Genomic DNA, 15,839 nt, shown 5'->3' on the forward strand with positions numbered 1-15,839 from the left:
TGAATGTGATGAGGGTGTGTTTGTGATGGTGGTTGTGTGAAGGAGTGCAAGTGTAAGGTGTATTGATGGTTGTAGTATGGTGCAGTGCGTTGTCTCTGGGGTCTGTCAGCAGTGGATCTGTTGCAAAGGATCATGGTTTGTGTGTGTTGGGCCTTTTTATTGGTCCATTTGTGGGTGTGGCTGTGTTTGAACTTTGGGTGGGTGTGTTATAAGGAGTGGTAGTGGTTTGGGCCTCTGTTTATCTGTTTGACAGTTGCAGGTCAATGTATAGGATGTATTTGGCCTTGTTGGATTTGTTTTGTGGTCTTGTGTGCCTCGAATTGACTCTCCTTGTGTTTTTTGTGGTTTGTCCTGGTTCAATGGGAGTGTTTTTAGCGTCTGTACGGTGCGTACATGGGCCATGTTGTTGTACAGTGCTGTCCTTTGCTATGGCTTAGTACGACTCGTACATGGACGATGTTGGGTGAGGGTGCTTATGTGTGGGCCTGGGGTAGGGTGCGTACGAACACGGGCAGGGTGTTGGTCCGCACCGTCCATGGGTGGTGGTGTTTCGCACCGTACATACAGGGGGGGCTGGGTGTAGGGTCCGTACATACACGGGTGGGGTGGGGGTACGGTCCGTACATACACTGGTGGGGTGGGGGTACGGTCCGTACATACACGGGTGGGTTGGGGTGGGGGGTACAGTCCGTACATACACTGGTGGGGTGGGGGTACGGTCCGTACATACACTGGTGAGGTGGGGGTACGGTTCGTACATGCACTGGTGGGGTGTTGGTACGCGCCGTACATACACGGGTGGGGGTACGGTCCGTACATGCACTGGTGGGGTGTTGGTACGCGCCGTACATACACGGGTGGGGGTTCGGCGCGTACATGCACTGGTGGGGTGTTGGTACGCGCCGTACATACACGGGTGGGGGTTCAGCGCGTACATGCACTGGTGGGGTGTTGGTATGCGCCGTACATACACGGGTGGGGTGGGGTGGGGGTACGGTCCGTACATACAATGGTGGGGTGGGGGTACAGTCTGTACATACACTGGTGGGGTGGGGGTATGGTTCGTACATACACGGGTGGGGGTACGGTCCGTACATGCACTGGTGGGGTGGGGGTACGGTCCGTACATACACTGGTGGGGTGGGGGTTCAGCGTGTACATGCACTGGTGGGGTGTTGGTACGCACCGTACATATACGGGTGGGGGTTCGGCGCATACATGCACTGGTGGGGTGGGGGTACAGTCTGTACATACACGGGTGGGGTGGGGTGGGGGTACGGTCCGTGCATACACTGGTGGGGTGGGGGTATGGTCCGTACATACACTGGTGGGGTGGGGGTACGGTCCGTACATACACGGGTGGGGTGGGGTGGGGGTACAGTCTGTACATACACTGGTGGGGTGGGGGTACGGTCTGTACATACACGGGTGTGGTGGGGTGGGGGTACGGTCCGTACATACACTGGTGGGGTGGGGGTACGGTCCGTACATACACTGGTGGGGTGGGGGTATGGTTAGTACATACACTGGTGGGGTGGGGGTACGGTCCGTACATACACGGGTGGGGTGGGGTGGGGTGGGGGTACGGTCCGTACATACACTGGTGGGGTGGGGGTATGGTCCGTACATACACGGGTGGGGTGGGGTGGGGGTAGGGTCCGTACATACACGGGTGGGGTGGGGGTACGGTCCGTACATACACGGGTGGGGTGGGGGTACGGTCCGTACATACACGGGTGTGGGTGCGGTCCGTACATACAAGGGTGGGGGTTTGGCGCGTACATCCGCGGCCGGGGGGTGTTTAGCGCGTACATGCGGGGTCTGTGGTGGGGTGTTCGGCGCGTGTGCGGGCACGTGTCCCCATGCTTGCTATGGGAGTTCGGTCCGTACGGTGTTATTTCCATACAATTGTGAAATCGAAAGGACGGGAGTGATCGTACTTGCGCGGTCGGACTTCATTTTTCCGATTCGTAGGGTAAATCGTCCGAGGATGTGTCGGACACTTTTTCCGCCCGAGGATGTGTGGGGAAATTTTCTCAATGCGATTCGTAGGGACTTTTTCCCATACGAATCGTACTTGGCAGTTTGTACGCTACTTGTACGAATCGTACGGTAAAAAATCCGGATACGATTCGTACTGGGAAAATTTTTCCAGGATCGGAATCGGCACCTATGTTTTTAACATTTAATTATGAATAATATTGATTGTATTTTAGTATTATTAAGTTTATATATATATATATAATAAAAATTAAAAATGCATGCTTTTTTATGAACTTACATTTATTATTTATTAATTGTAAGGTTATGCAAGTATTTTTAAGTAAGTTTTACTATTTATTATTTCATTAATTTTACATTAATTTTAAGACATTTAAAAAAGTCGATATTTTAGCAAACTATATAATCTAGACCGATATTTAGGATTCGATATTTTTGTATTTACCTGTTTGTAGATAGGAATTCGATATTCTGGTAGTTGATATTTTGTCACCGATAATTTTGTAGGTCGATATTTAGCTCCTCGATATTCTGTCAGTGATTCCTCTGATTGCAATGAGGCTTGACATTTTACTATGGATTTCAATTATAAAATTGTTAATAGAATAACACAATATTGACTACTCCTGTTTTGCTGTACACAGGCGTATTGTATTTGGAGACAGGTTCTCAAACCCTTGTGACTGATACTGAAGTCAGTGTGATCCACCATTGCAATGGGATCAGCTGACCTGGATCCAAACAACAGAAACACCGAGTTGAGCTCAGTTTTTGCAGTTCACAAGATGAACTCACACTCAGTCTGCTCACAATGATATCTGGTGTGTTAACACTTACTTTGTTCTTGTGCTCTACTGAGGGATTTAAAAATATGTGACTGCCTCCATGGTTTATAATTTTATGAGCCAAGTGTGACCATTAACACAGAACAGAAGCAGTCACTGCTCACCACAACACCCCCCTCAGCTCTGCATCTCTGCACTGACAGTGTTGCAATCATGAGATGCATCACCAGTGGATATAAATGTGCACATCTTTAAGGGTGGACACACCATATTAGCTGAAATTACTCCTAAAATGATGCTCCGATTTATGATAATTGAGAAATAACAAGTTCTTGAAAATAAGGTGCTTCAGCCATTACAAGACTCGTGTTGCCTGACTTTAAAAAAGATTTTTATTTTCAAACCTACTCTGTGGTGTAACACAAGAACCACAGATGCACATGATGAATACCAGACCTGGTGTCAGATATGTTAGCCTATTTTAAGGAATGGTGGTCACAGAGGGCTAAAGCTCACCTCAAGTCTTCACCAGTGCTGTGATGCACAGCTGTCCCTGTTGAAGGCATTAGGAGTATGGCATTGGGGACTCTGTGAGTCTATCTATTTATTATTGATAGTTCCTTCAAGTTAATTTGCTTTATATGTTGGATCAGACTTGATGAACCACTGTTTGCCTCTGAAATCCCCATCAACCTTTGCATTTTAATAGCAACCTATATTACTGTTCAGTCGCTGCATGCTGCTCCTTGGCTATACAGTGTTTCCATTTAAAACCATGTTCTGCTATCTAAATTATTACACAAACAAACTAATAATGGAACTGGATGGTGTCCTCAGAAGTCATAGATGTTCAGTTCAAGTGATGTTGTACTAATCCTTTGCTCTTTGGAAGATACATAGCAATAGTATAAACTGGAAAAGTCATATATATTCTGTCTCACCACACCATTGCTGTGGGCATAGACTTAGGTAAAGAGTGATCACAAACGTTTTCCTCCACTATCAGAGTTCTGCAAACTACTTCAAATATTTGTAGATAATTGTAGGAGAACCTGACAGCCAGCTAGCAGGTGGTTGGTGGTGTAGTGACAATTCTGTGGCACAATGTGTCTTGGAAGCAGAGAGCTTTCCTGAAAAGAAAACAAATGGGAAATGCAAGAGTGAAAACTATAAGGATGATAACTTACCCACAGCTAAAGTTAACCTCTAGTACGGAAGGTGTTAAGTGCTAGTTTTGAGCAGCAGCAGTGCTCAAGCAGAGAAGGGCGGCGTCCACACGTGCCCCCCTTCAGAGGAATACTGAGAGACTCAGCACCAGCGAGGGCTGCACACCCAGGAGAATGCTGCCCAGTCCAGGAACTGATGTGGACACAAAAAACAGACAGATACGAAAAACAATAAATGAATTGTTCTTACCTGACCTCAGCTCTTCCTTACATCCAATGTTGACCACATCACTCCACCAACTGTCGAAATTGACTTCAACGGGAAAGTGTGAAAAAAAAAGTGTAATATTTGTTTTTAAATGTTCTTATTCATGTAAAAAGAAATTAGAAAATACTTTATGCAATTAAAAATTTATTGTATTTTGTTGAGAAATGTTATAAATTGTTTGATACGTCTTCTAAATAAAATATTTGACTAGTTGTCAACAAAACTATATTAATCACATCGCATGCCTGATAGTGCGTGTTACACCATTAGATATAATTTTATAATACTTTTAAATTCCATTCAGCTTAAAAAGATTCTCACATGAAATGCGCATGCACGGGCGTGCACGCATGTGCAGTTTTCTTAAGCAGTATTTCTAATGGCGAAGAAGAGGAGGCGGGCAGCCAGGGGACACCACGGTTAAAAGGTAAGTGGTTTTTAATAGTTTTAAATTAGTGTTAAGGTATATCTTGTAGAAGAGTAGGATCTGCTTCACATGTTTACCCTCCCTCTTTTTGCTGGTGTTTCACTGTTTTTCGACTTTAGTCTGGCTGGGAACCAGCTATCCAGGGCCCCAGCCTAGCTGCTTCCTCTCTAAATTGATTGCTTGTACTTTAGGTACACTCAAGATTGGATTCTGGGGTACCCTTGTGAGTCCCTAGTATATGGTATACTATGTCCCCAGGGCATAGGTACCCCAGAGGTCTACCAGGCGCTGAAGCATGTATTGTGCCACTCCTGGAAAGCCATGCAAAATGACAACACAGGTCTGCTACTGTAGCCTGGGTATGGTGGTGCATGGACCCCTTACTGAGGTATAGGTTCACTATACCTAACCTATTACTGCACATACAAACCTATCAGTCACTCCTATGGCAGGCCTTAACAATCCTGAAGGCACAGTGCTTGGTTATATGTGAGAGGGTGCCCAGGCATGAGCTAAGCCCATATGCAGCCTTCGGAATCTCTTCTCCTGGATTGTCAGTGGTGCAGCCTGACCATATACTCTTAAGTGCATTATAACCAAACGATAAATGCTAACTTTGGACTGGCTGCACGGAAACACGACATGTTTGATGTCAAATGCAGTGGAATCATACCCCCACACCAGTAACTGGTGTGGGAGTATGACCCCACCCTTCTAGAGGGAGAGACATGGCAGCAATGGTATACCCGGTAGAAATTTAAAAGAGCCCTGGCATCACAAAATGGATGCTGCAGCCACAGACACGGGTATGGCCTCCTGCTGCTGACCGAAATGCCGGCAGGGGAGTGCTGGACAATAGGTTTCCTGTCACAGGGAGGTGCAGCCCTCGTGAGTAGCGTGAAACCAGAACTCCTGGTCAATGTGCACTTTTGAAAGTGCATTGACTTCTCAACGTCTCCTGAAGTCGTGTTCGGGCTCACTTGTAGCCCCCACCTCGAGCAGAAGATCCACCGAAGATTGTCAGGCTAGTTACCCCGAGTGACCCGTGGGCTGCCATTTTTGTGTTTCGTCTCGAGGTCCCTTCGCGATCCCTGGTCCATCGACTGGTGGGTCCCTGAGGGGGTAACTTTGAATTTCCTTGGACTTCCCAGGTTGCTCCAGATGTGCCCTGACTCCCAACTAAGTGGTGAGTCCCTCAGACCTCACTGGTCTGCACCAAAGCATTTCATCTCTTTCTGCGTGGGTTGCTGTTGCCAACGCTTGTTGTGTCCAATCTGGGCACTAACACTGCAGCACTCGACATCCTTCATGAGACAGCTCGAATCCAGCTCCTGGTTTCCTCGATGCCTCCTGGTCCTCGTGGCTGAAGAGTCAAGCTTCACCTCCTCCCCCTGAAATCACCCAACATTGGTGGGCATCTGCCTATCGCCTTCCTGGTCACTGGCTAGTGACCCAGACTCTGTCCCCTCTGCTTTCAGGTTCTTCTCATCTTTGATCCAGGTTTGGATCTCTTCGGACACTTCGCATCTTCCCAGCAGCAGCACTTCTTCGCCAGCTCCCATTGAAATCGACAACACGACCCGACACCATTTGACACGTATGCACCCGGCTTCCCTGGGTGAGGTAACACAAGTACTCCGGTGCTCCCGTGCATGTTGACCCTAGAACTTCCTAAGTCCCAGAGGGTTTGGTCCTGACCCAATTCTAAGTGTCCCTAATCTTTAACAATCTAAGCGCGACTTTCCCAATAGAAGCTAACGGGAGCTAGCGGCTGTGTTCACACACTGCACACGGCCCCCGTGGGTCCCCTGTGTCACTACCTTGGGTGGTTCCTTGGGGTCCCAGCGATTCTACAGGCTCTAGGCTTTGTGTCTAGTTAAGTTGTGGTTCTTATACCACTATTTTAGTATATGGTTTGGCTCGCCCCTGGAGCCTGACGTGTATTTGTGCTATTTTACTGAAATATTTGAAGTCTAACTTATGTGTTTTGACCTTTAGTCTCATAAAGAGATTAGGAGGGTGTGTCTAGTAATAAATACATATATTTTATATATATACCTGGTGTGGATGTCTTTCATTTAGGCACTCAGGAGATTATAGACTGGTAAAACAAGCTGCTTTACATTCCTTCAAGACTTAGCCTGAAGGTTGCTCTCCATAGCTACCATTATGATAGCTTTCAATAAATGTTGTCTTTAACCTATCATCAATAAGGGGTTGTTTGGACTGGTATAGGGTGCCCACTATATTTAGTGGACAGCATATACCGGACCAACTTCTCACATGTCTTAATAGGGGGGTGGAGGCGGGTGGCGGGCCAACTCCGCTCCACTACGGAGTTTGCAGAGTTTTGCCTACCCTGCGTTCTCCATGGAACGCAGAGTAGGCAAAACTCTGCACACTCCGTGGACGGAGAGGAGTTCTCCGCCCATGGTTGACTCAAAGTGAACATTTAAAATTGACTTTTTAAATAAATATTCAGATACTAAAAATAAAACCTGAGGGCCTAAAAATTACAACCATAGATATAATATATAACATTTTAAAGAATTAACTTTTAAATTGATACACCATTTAAAACAAAACCTGGGAATACTTCGCCACCCAATAACCCCTCATATATCTAAAAAAGGTTTAGTTAACAAAAATGTTGGAAAGTGGGTTATTGGTAGGGGCAAATGCAGGTCTGGCACTGGCAATAGGGCCACTAACACACGATAGGACTCAGCATAGGTCTTGGAAAATTATTCCTATGCTCCAACCTTAGTAACATGGCTGAGAAACGACAGGCTTAACTTCAAAGACAACTATGTAAAGCATTTAAAAACACAATTTCAGTAAATAATTAAGACACAATACATAAAAAAATCAAACACCAATTTATAAAAATAGGAAATATTTTTATCTTTACGATTACACCAAAACGACAAAAATCCAATGTAGGGAACTGGATATATGAATTTTCAAAGATTTAATAAAAAATAGCACTTAGAAGATTATAGCACCATATTGTGATACATACTCGCGATAGACCGGGGCAAAGTCAAAGTTTCAGACCGGGCACAATGTAGCCCTGAGTGGCTTCAGCTCCCAGCAGTTCCCGGTCTCAGTTTCTACCTTCACACTTAGAAACTTTTCTGGAGCTTTTTCTCGCTAGGCCCATCGAAGCTCCCATCCAGTTGGAATACGGTGAGGGTTCGCCGGCTTGACTTGGTCCCGGTAAACTTCCCTGGAGTGGACTTAGAAAATGTCTCAAGATCGCTTCAGCGGGGCAACCCAGGAATCCAGGCTGGTACGTGATGGAAGGCAGGCGGCTTGGCTCTCGCGGTTGCTCCCGGTCACCTTTTCTACGAGCGGACTTAGAAACTTTTCTGGAGCTTTTTCTCGCATGGTCTCTCAATGCTCCTCATGTAGCCGGATCCGGTGAGGGTTTCCCGGCTTCAGATTTTAACGGGACGAACCTGGATGGCTTGCCGGCTCGCGGTTGAAGGCAGGCGGCCTGGCTGGCCAGGTTGAATCGGTCCCTCTATGGAGCTTTTTTCAAAGTTGCTCCAAATTTCTCCAAAGTTCTTGAACTTCTGCCTCAAGGGGTCCCAAAGTGTCTCAAATTCACTCCAAGGGTCTGGAAGCTCCAAGATGGTCCCTGAAAGTTGCGGACATCAGTTCCCATAATCCACTGGTACAAAACCCTTACAAATCCACTGGTAGTTCACTAAGGTGTAGATTTAAGCGGTGATGTTCCAGTTGAGCTCTTTTAACCTGTAGCTTTCAGGGAGTCCACTCTTTAGTTCTTTTTCAGCAAAATAATCCGCAGGGCTGTAGTTTCAGATGGTGCAGTATTCAGAGGTCAGGCCTTGGAAATCTTTGCACAGCAAAACTTCTCAGCAGGGCACTTCTTGCTTCAGTAAGTTTCAAGCAGCAAATCTGGAGGGCTCTGCCCCTCTCAGATACTTATTCCAATTTCTCTGGGTCATGCAGGAGGTCACTTCTGACCAATGGGAGCAGGGTAACTCCTCAAGGTTATGACCACATCCTCTAGATTGTAGCATTATTTTGTCCCAGAGTGCATCAAATCTTCCAAAACCATAATGGCTGATTTTCCAGAGAGGAGGTAAGAGCTAGCTAAACACACCCTAGGATGGCTAATTTACTTAGACTCTCCCCCCTGCAATTGCTCATACCTTCCTTTATCCTACCATCTGCCTGAGGTGGTAAGTTCAGAGCCATAAATGACACTGGTCTCTGTTCTCCTCTTTGAAGACCATGGTTTACGACTCCTCCCCTTGCCTGGCATTCCTATGGAACAGCACACTGCCCTCCCAGCAGAGCTGGTCAACCCCAGGGGCTCTTTCTCACCTCTACAAGGCAACCTGGCTAATCCACTTAACTCTGACCAATCAGGGCAGACCACTGGAAGGCTGAATTTGGACTGACAAACAAGAAAGTGTATGTACACTTTAGGAGAAATTCAACAATAGGATATTGTTGGATTTAATAATACCATTCTGAGAAATCTTTGACTGGCATTTCTAGTCCTCTCCTATCAATAGTTCTTTATCAATAACTTCCTACCATGTTAACCTATGTAACAAAGGATTTGTAATGGGAAAAATTACTTGGGCCTTTTTTCCAGCACCAGGACTTACAAAAACATATTTTATAAGTACTTGTCTTATATCTACAGGAACCCCACCCCATGTGCAACTAAGGGAGACTTTAGGGGTTCTGAATCTGTAGAAATATGGCAGATTCTCCCTCTACAGGGCTCCTAGCATCAAAGTCGAATTTGAGCAACACTTTACCACAATAAGGGGACTGAAATGTGAAATTTCACTTTACCCAGGCATTTAAAAACTCATTTTATAAGGGTGGACCTTATAAATAACTGACCTCCACCCCTGGGCTACCTAGGGGAGACCCTGGGGGTCCCCAATATGCCAACACATTGTATGTTATCCATTTACAAGTGCCCCAAACACCAAAGTCGAGTTTGGGCACTATTTACTTTTTAAAAGCAGTCCTGGCACCGAGGGCTGATTTTAAACGAATAGCACTCGTTACTTAGCATGCGTTTAGTACGCATGCCATTACAACGCGGTCGTTAGAACAACATCGTTGTTAGATCACATACCTTTACTACGCAATTCAGAACAACTAATTGCAGTAGGGGGTGCTGGATGTTGAAATAGTATAATTTACTATTCCAACTCCAGTCTGAGAAGGTGTTGGATTTAAAATCCAACACCTTCTTCCCCCTAACGCAAGTCGTTGTTCCGACTTGCGTAGTAAAGGTATGCAAACTAACAACGCGGTCGTTCTAATGACCGTGTTGTGATGGCATGCGAAGTATCGCATGCGAAGTAAACATTGTTTACCTTTTAAACTGACCTCAGGCCTCAGCAGTGCACACATGCAAGTGCAGAAAAAGGCTGCTGGCCTCAAAACTGCCATGCCCCAGGCTACTGGGGACTTCTAGGTAGTTTCAATCCCACTGCCCTATTATATACTAGGGGCTTATAGGGTAGGTCATGCCAATCACAGGGGTACTCCACCATACCATTGTGTACCCTAGTGTATGTAGGTGTTTTAACTATATTCTAATGTGTCTCTTTCAGCTTAGCACTGGCCCTGGGCCTGGTTAGGCAGAGCCCAGGGTAAGTCAAAATCAGTTACCATCAGTATCAGTCAGCAAAAAGTTGGGGGGTACCCAGGGCACAGGATGACTTTGCAACAATAAACATTAAAAATACATTTTTAAATAAATGCCTGAGTATCAATATACTTCCCCTCCAATACCCCTTTTATCCCTCATGTTCCGTGACAAAAGGTTATATGAATAGGTAGATAACTAATTATTAATTACAATACATATTGAAACATATCATACATTAAAAAAATATATAAACTAAATACTAACCAAAATACTTACCCACAAACAATAGTGCATGGTAATGGTATGCGTGGTAATGCCATTTACGTTGTAATGGCATGCGTGTTAATGGCATGAGTGGTAAAGATAGCTGTGTTGTAATGGATTCAATGTAAAGGCGCTTCGTAGTATTACCTGCTTAGTTATGGTTGTTTCCCGTACAAAAGCATTGGATCTCTGAAATTTGAGAGGCAGACGTTAGCAGAGTCCTTTGAGTACTTTTACACTACCCTGTACAAGGCTTAGGAGACAGCTCCAGGGGAATCTAAGCACCTGCTACATGCCTGCCTGAGATCTACATTCTAGCCCTGGTGGCAGATATTCGCATAGATGAAGTCCTTGCCGCAATATTCAAACTCCAAATTCCAAACTGGCAAAGGTTTCTCGTGGCTTCACCCCGGGTTTCTATAAACTCTTAGGCTCTCAACTCAATTGAGGACTAGTCCCCCCTTCCCTCCAACATGAGAGAGGCAGTAATTACGGGTTATACTGAAAACAGGGAAAGACCCCGTGCACTGCACCTCTTTCTGCCCCATCTCTCTTTTGAATGTTGAGGCTAAGCTCTTCATAGGTATTCTGGCAGCTCGCCTGAGCCCATACATGCAGGGACTAATTGAACCGGATCAAATCTGCTTTGTCCCCAAAATGGGTTGCAGCGATAACACCGAGTGCCTCCTCCATCTCATAGATAAGGCATCCGCACACACACGCTGGCAAAAAGGCATTTGACCGGGTGCACTGGCCATGTCTTTGACTGAGGGCAAGGACAGACCTTAGAGAGAGATTCTTGATGTGAGTATGGAGCAACTATGACGGCCTGACGGCCTAGGTACATAGAGATGGCACCTTATCCCACTCCTTTGCAATAACCGGGGAACCGGCAGGGCCCTTCCCTGATCCCTCTCCATTTTATGCTATATATATTGAACCACTTGCGGATCAGATTAAAGGCAAACACACTCATTAAAGGTATACACTTTGGTAAACAGGACCAAAAAATAGCTCTGTATGTCGACGATGTAATGATCTCACTGACCCAACCCCATACTCACTCCCAGCCCTTGTTGAAGAACTTAAGATTTTCGGATCGGAACAGTCTCTGGCTTCAAAGTGAGTACCCCAAAAACTCAAGTCCTCAACTTATGTTTACCACAGAAGTTCAACAGGCACATAAAGGGGTGTCATATCAGGATCTCACATTGTGCTCTTTACTCAAAGAGACGGCAGAGGACAATTACTTATCACATCTAGCCACAGTGCACACTGATCTTTAGAGTGGTAGGAAAGTGGGCCTGTCATGGATGGGCAGACTTGCTATGGTGAAAATGACACTGTTACCCAAAATACTGTATGCAATGCAGACCCTTCCTTTAAACCGACTGTCACACCTACTAACCAAGCTTCAGCATATGATAGAGAAATACATCTGGGAATGCAAGAAACCCTGCATGACCAACAAGTGAGCATACCTATCTGTCGCTAATGAAGGCCTTGGTGTTTCCAGTCTCACACACTACTTTTTAGCTGCTGAACGTAGATACATGGTCGAACGAAGCAGACGCCTTACTGAAAAACATTGGTGCTTTATCTGTCAGGCTATCGCAGTCATCCACATCTGGAAAGTCCCCTGTCTTCACAAAACAAATCACCGGGCAGGAGTATGCATCTCCCCTATGATGAGAGAGATCATGATGGATTGGGACAAAGTGATAGTGGTGAAGGGATTGTCCTCCCCCATCTCTCCACTCATCCTTATCATAGGAAATTCCACATTCCCGGCAGTATACACAAGCACCGAATATCATGAATGGCAAAAAGCCAAATGCATACGGATTGGAGATTTGTCCGATCACTTGGCGTGCTGGACTTTCTGCAGCTTCAATGCAACAACTGCCTTCCTGACAGTGAGTTCTGGCATCATGTAGCAGTAAAGCATTGGGCCTCCCACCCGTCAATCGACCCACATGCCAGTAGGCCACTTAAAAAATTTGAAAACTGGCTATTAACCAAGACGACAGACACATACTCTCTGAAATCTATGCCTTTCTCAGCTCTCCTATAAACAACAGCAAATCCCCTGTACAGAGATGGTGGAAGGCCAAATTAGAACGCAATCTTCATTAGTGCTGCTTGGAAAGAAGCCATGTTGAAAATGGCAGACTATTCGTCCTATACCCCATTCAGGGTTGACTCTGGAAGACTTACACCACATGCTCCTGTTGGTGCAACTTCGGCCAGTTAGTCACACTTACCCACCTCCTCTGGTGCTGCCACTAAACTCCAACGATATTGGGAAGGGATCCTCAATGACATAGACAAGATTTTCATGACCGACATTCCCCGCTTCACCATGCTGGAGCTCTCCAATCCACTGACATATCCACTATACTCCGACAGGGGAAAGATGATAACACTGGCCCTCTTGGTGGTGAGACACATTCTCCTGTCTAACTGGGGCAAGGATATAGCACCAGCGCAATCGAATTGGCTGCATAAACTATGGGACGCATTGGCCATGGAGAAGATCACTGCTTCCGCGGGAAGGACAGTGCCCCTTTTTGAAAGGATGAGGAGCCCCTGCACCCAATTTGTAGCCCACGATCTGCGAGAAATGTCTTGCTCGATATACCTCAGTGTGCTTAGACTGACTGGAACTGGAGCCCAGGGGCAACAGTGAAACGGACACAATAAAGACGGCCCAGCCACCCAAATGAATTGCACCTGAGTACCCGACAAGCATTTAACTACCTCCTGGTCAAGAATGCGCCATGTGGCGGCCCATTTACAATGTGACGCATCTAGGGAGATGCGTCATGTTGTAAAGCCCTGCACCACTTTATACCTGCATCAGGTATAATGTATGCAGGGTGGGCGTTTCCACCCAAAAAGCTATGGAGAACTGTCGCAGTGAAATTTACAACCTTTTACTGCATCACTCTACACCTTCACTTCATCAAAATCCCTACGCCTGCTCAGACCAGGCGTAAGGAATGATGCAGAGTTTTTTAAATGGAACTCACCTATCAGTTGTGGCCCACTGCTGGAGTTGTGTCACTTTCATGAGCAGCTCCAGCAATATGTCACTTCTGACGCATCTGTCAATCCTTGCGCCATGGTCCGTCGTATTGTAAATACAGCGCATCCATGGTGGCGCAAGGGTTTCGCATGGAGGCACAGGGAAACCGAGGCATCTCTACAGATGCGTCGGTTTCTTGTAAATCTGCCCCCAGTTCTAATACTTCCACCCTTTGTCTACCTTCACTGGCCGATGGTTGTAGATGAGAGTATGTGTTGTAGCCAGAATTTAATAAAGAGATTTGAACTATAAAAATATCTGACTCCAAGAATATTAAATAATATTTCTATTGGTAGAATAGCACTCATACAGATATATATTTCAATTCTCTCTGTAACGCTATTGTTTGTTTGCCTGTGATATAAATAGGGACGACCAAGTATGGCCTTCCTTGCCAAGCTGAAGATGTCTATATTGCAACAAGGCTTGACATATTACTAAGAATTTCAATTGTACAATTTTAGTAAAACAAAATATATATTCAATACACTTGTTTTGCTCTACCAGTGTATATTGACTTTGGAGCCAGTTGTTCAATTATTTGTGACTGTTACTGAAGTCAATGTGATCCGCCATTGTAATGGCCTCAGCCTACTTGGATCCCAAACAGCAGAAACACTGACTAGAACTGCGTATTTTTTCTACACAAGAGTGACCTCACACATCCTGGGCTAGGTTCACCAAGGTAAAGTTAGAAAACAATTCTAACTTAGTCCAAAAAGTCTAACTTCACTTCTTTTCGGTATTCACAAAGGTAAGTTACTTTTAGTAACTTTGCTACAAGTAAACGTACTACTAATGAACGTACTACTAGTAAAATTACTACTAGTAAAGGGGCATAATTACAAGGCTGCGATAGAAAATTTCGGCCGAAAAGCGGCGATAATTTTATCGCCTAATTAGCAAGGCCACGCTAACGCGTAAAACCTTGCATTAGCACACTAAACCTTAACGTCCAGCTTTGCATCTCCAATGAGATGCAAAGTGGGCGTTCCTGACCGGACATGACAGGAGGAATGTCGCTTAGCGACATTTCTCCTGTCACCACGCCCCACGCTTTGAAGCATAGCGGCAAGAAAGTAGCGATAACCCCTGTTATCACTACTTTCCTTACGCCTGCTTCAGGACTGGTTCTTGCTGTTATGCCCCAAAGTTATTAGTAGCAACTTACCTTTGTGAATACCGAAAAAGCAGCAAAGTTAGGGGCATATCAGCAACAACCGGCGATAATTATCGCTAAGCGCACTTTTCGCTAGGATAATTATCGCCGGCTAGCGTGGATTTTTGTCGCAGAGATAGCGTGCTATTAGCAACGCTTATCTCAAAAGCGATAAAAATCCTAGCGCTAACTGCCTAACGTGAGATTATCACTGGAAACCCAGCGATAATCTCACGAAGTGTGGTGTTAGCTTGTTGATAAGCAGGGCATACTTAGCCATGATATCCACCTTACATAGGATATAATGGCTAAGTCAGCCCTGAAGCAGGCGTAAGGAAAGTAGCAATAACAGGGGTTATCGCTACTTTTCTTGCCGCTATGCTTCATAGCGTGGGGCTGGATGATAGGAGAAATGTCACTCAGCGACATTTCTCCTGTCATGTCAGGTCAGGAATGCCCACTTTGCATCTCATTAGAGATGCAAAGCTGGGCGTTAAGATTTCGTGCGCTAATGCAAGGTTTCACGCGTTAGCGTGACCTTGCTAATTAGGCGATAAAATGATCGCCGCTTTTCGGCCGAAAACGGCCGCAAAAGCGGCGATAATTTTCTATCGCCGCCTTGTAATTATGCCCCTTAGATTTTTGGTCTAACTTTATTGCGAAAGCTGATGTACCACTAAAGTAAAGCTTCCTTGACGCTAAGTACCGCAAAGCAGTGCTTTGCATCACTTGTAGCTAGCCTTCATGCTCAAAACAAGTTTTGGGCTGGAAAGTAAGTAACAAAGAAAACATTTTGTGCTGGTTTGCTTCAATTTTGTAATGAAAGCACAGCTCAATTCTTTCTTAAATCTGGCCTGACGTCTTTTAAAAACTGACAGATGTCACGTCCACCCAGCTCAAGTATCACTCACATCATCTAAAGATATAGGAACTGCTTAGTTTCAACACTTTTGTGACAGGAAACCCACTGCAAGATGGCCACTGGCATGGCGGAAGGCCATGCTTTTTAGGGCTGAAGCGATTGCACT

This window comes from Triturus cristatus, chromosome 7, assembly GCF_964204655.1.
Source record: "Triturus cristatus chromosome 7, aTriCri1.1, whole genome shotgun sequence".
NCBI lineage: Eukaryota > Metazoa > Chordata > Amphibia > Caudata > Salamandridae > Triturus > Triturus cristatus.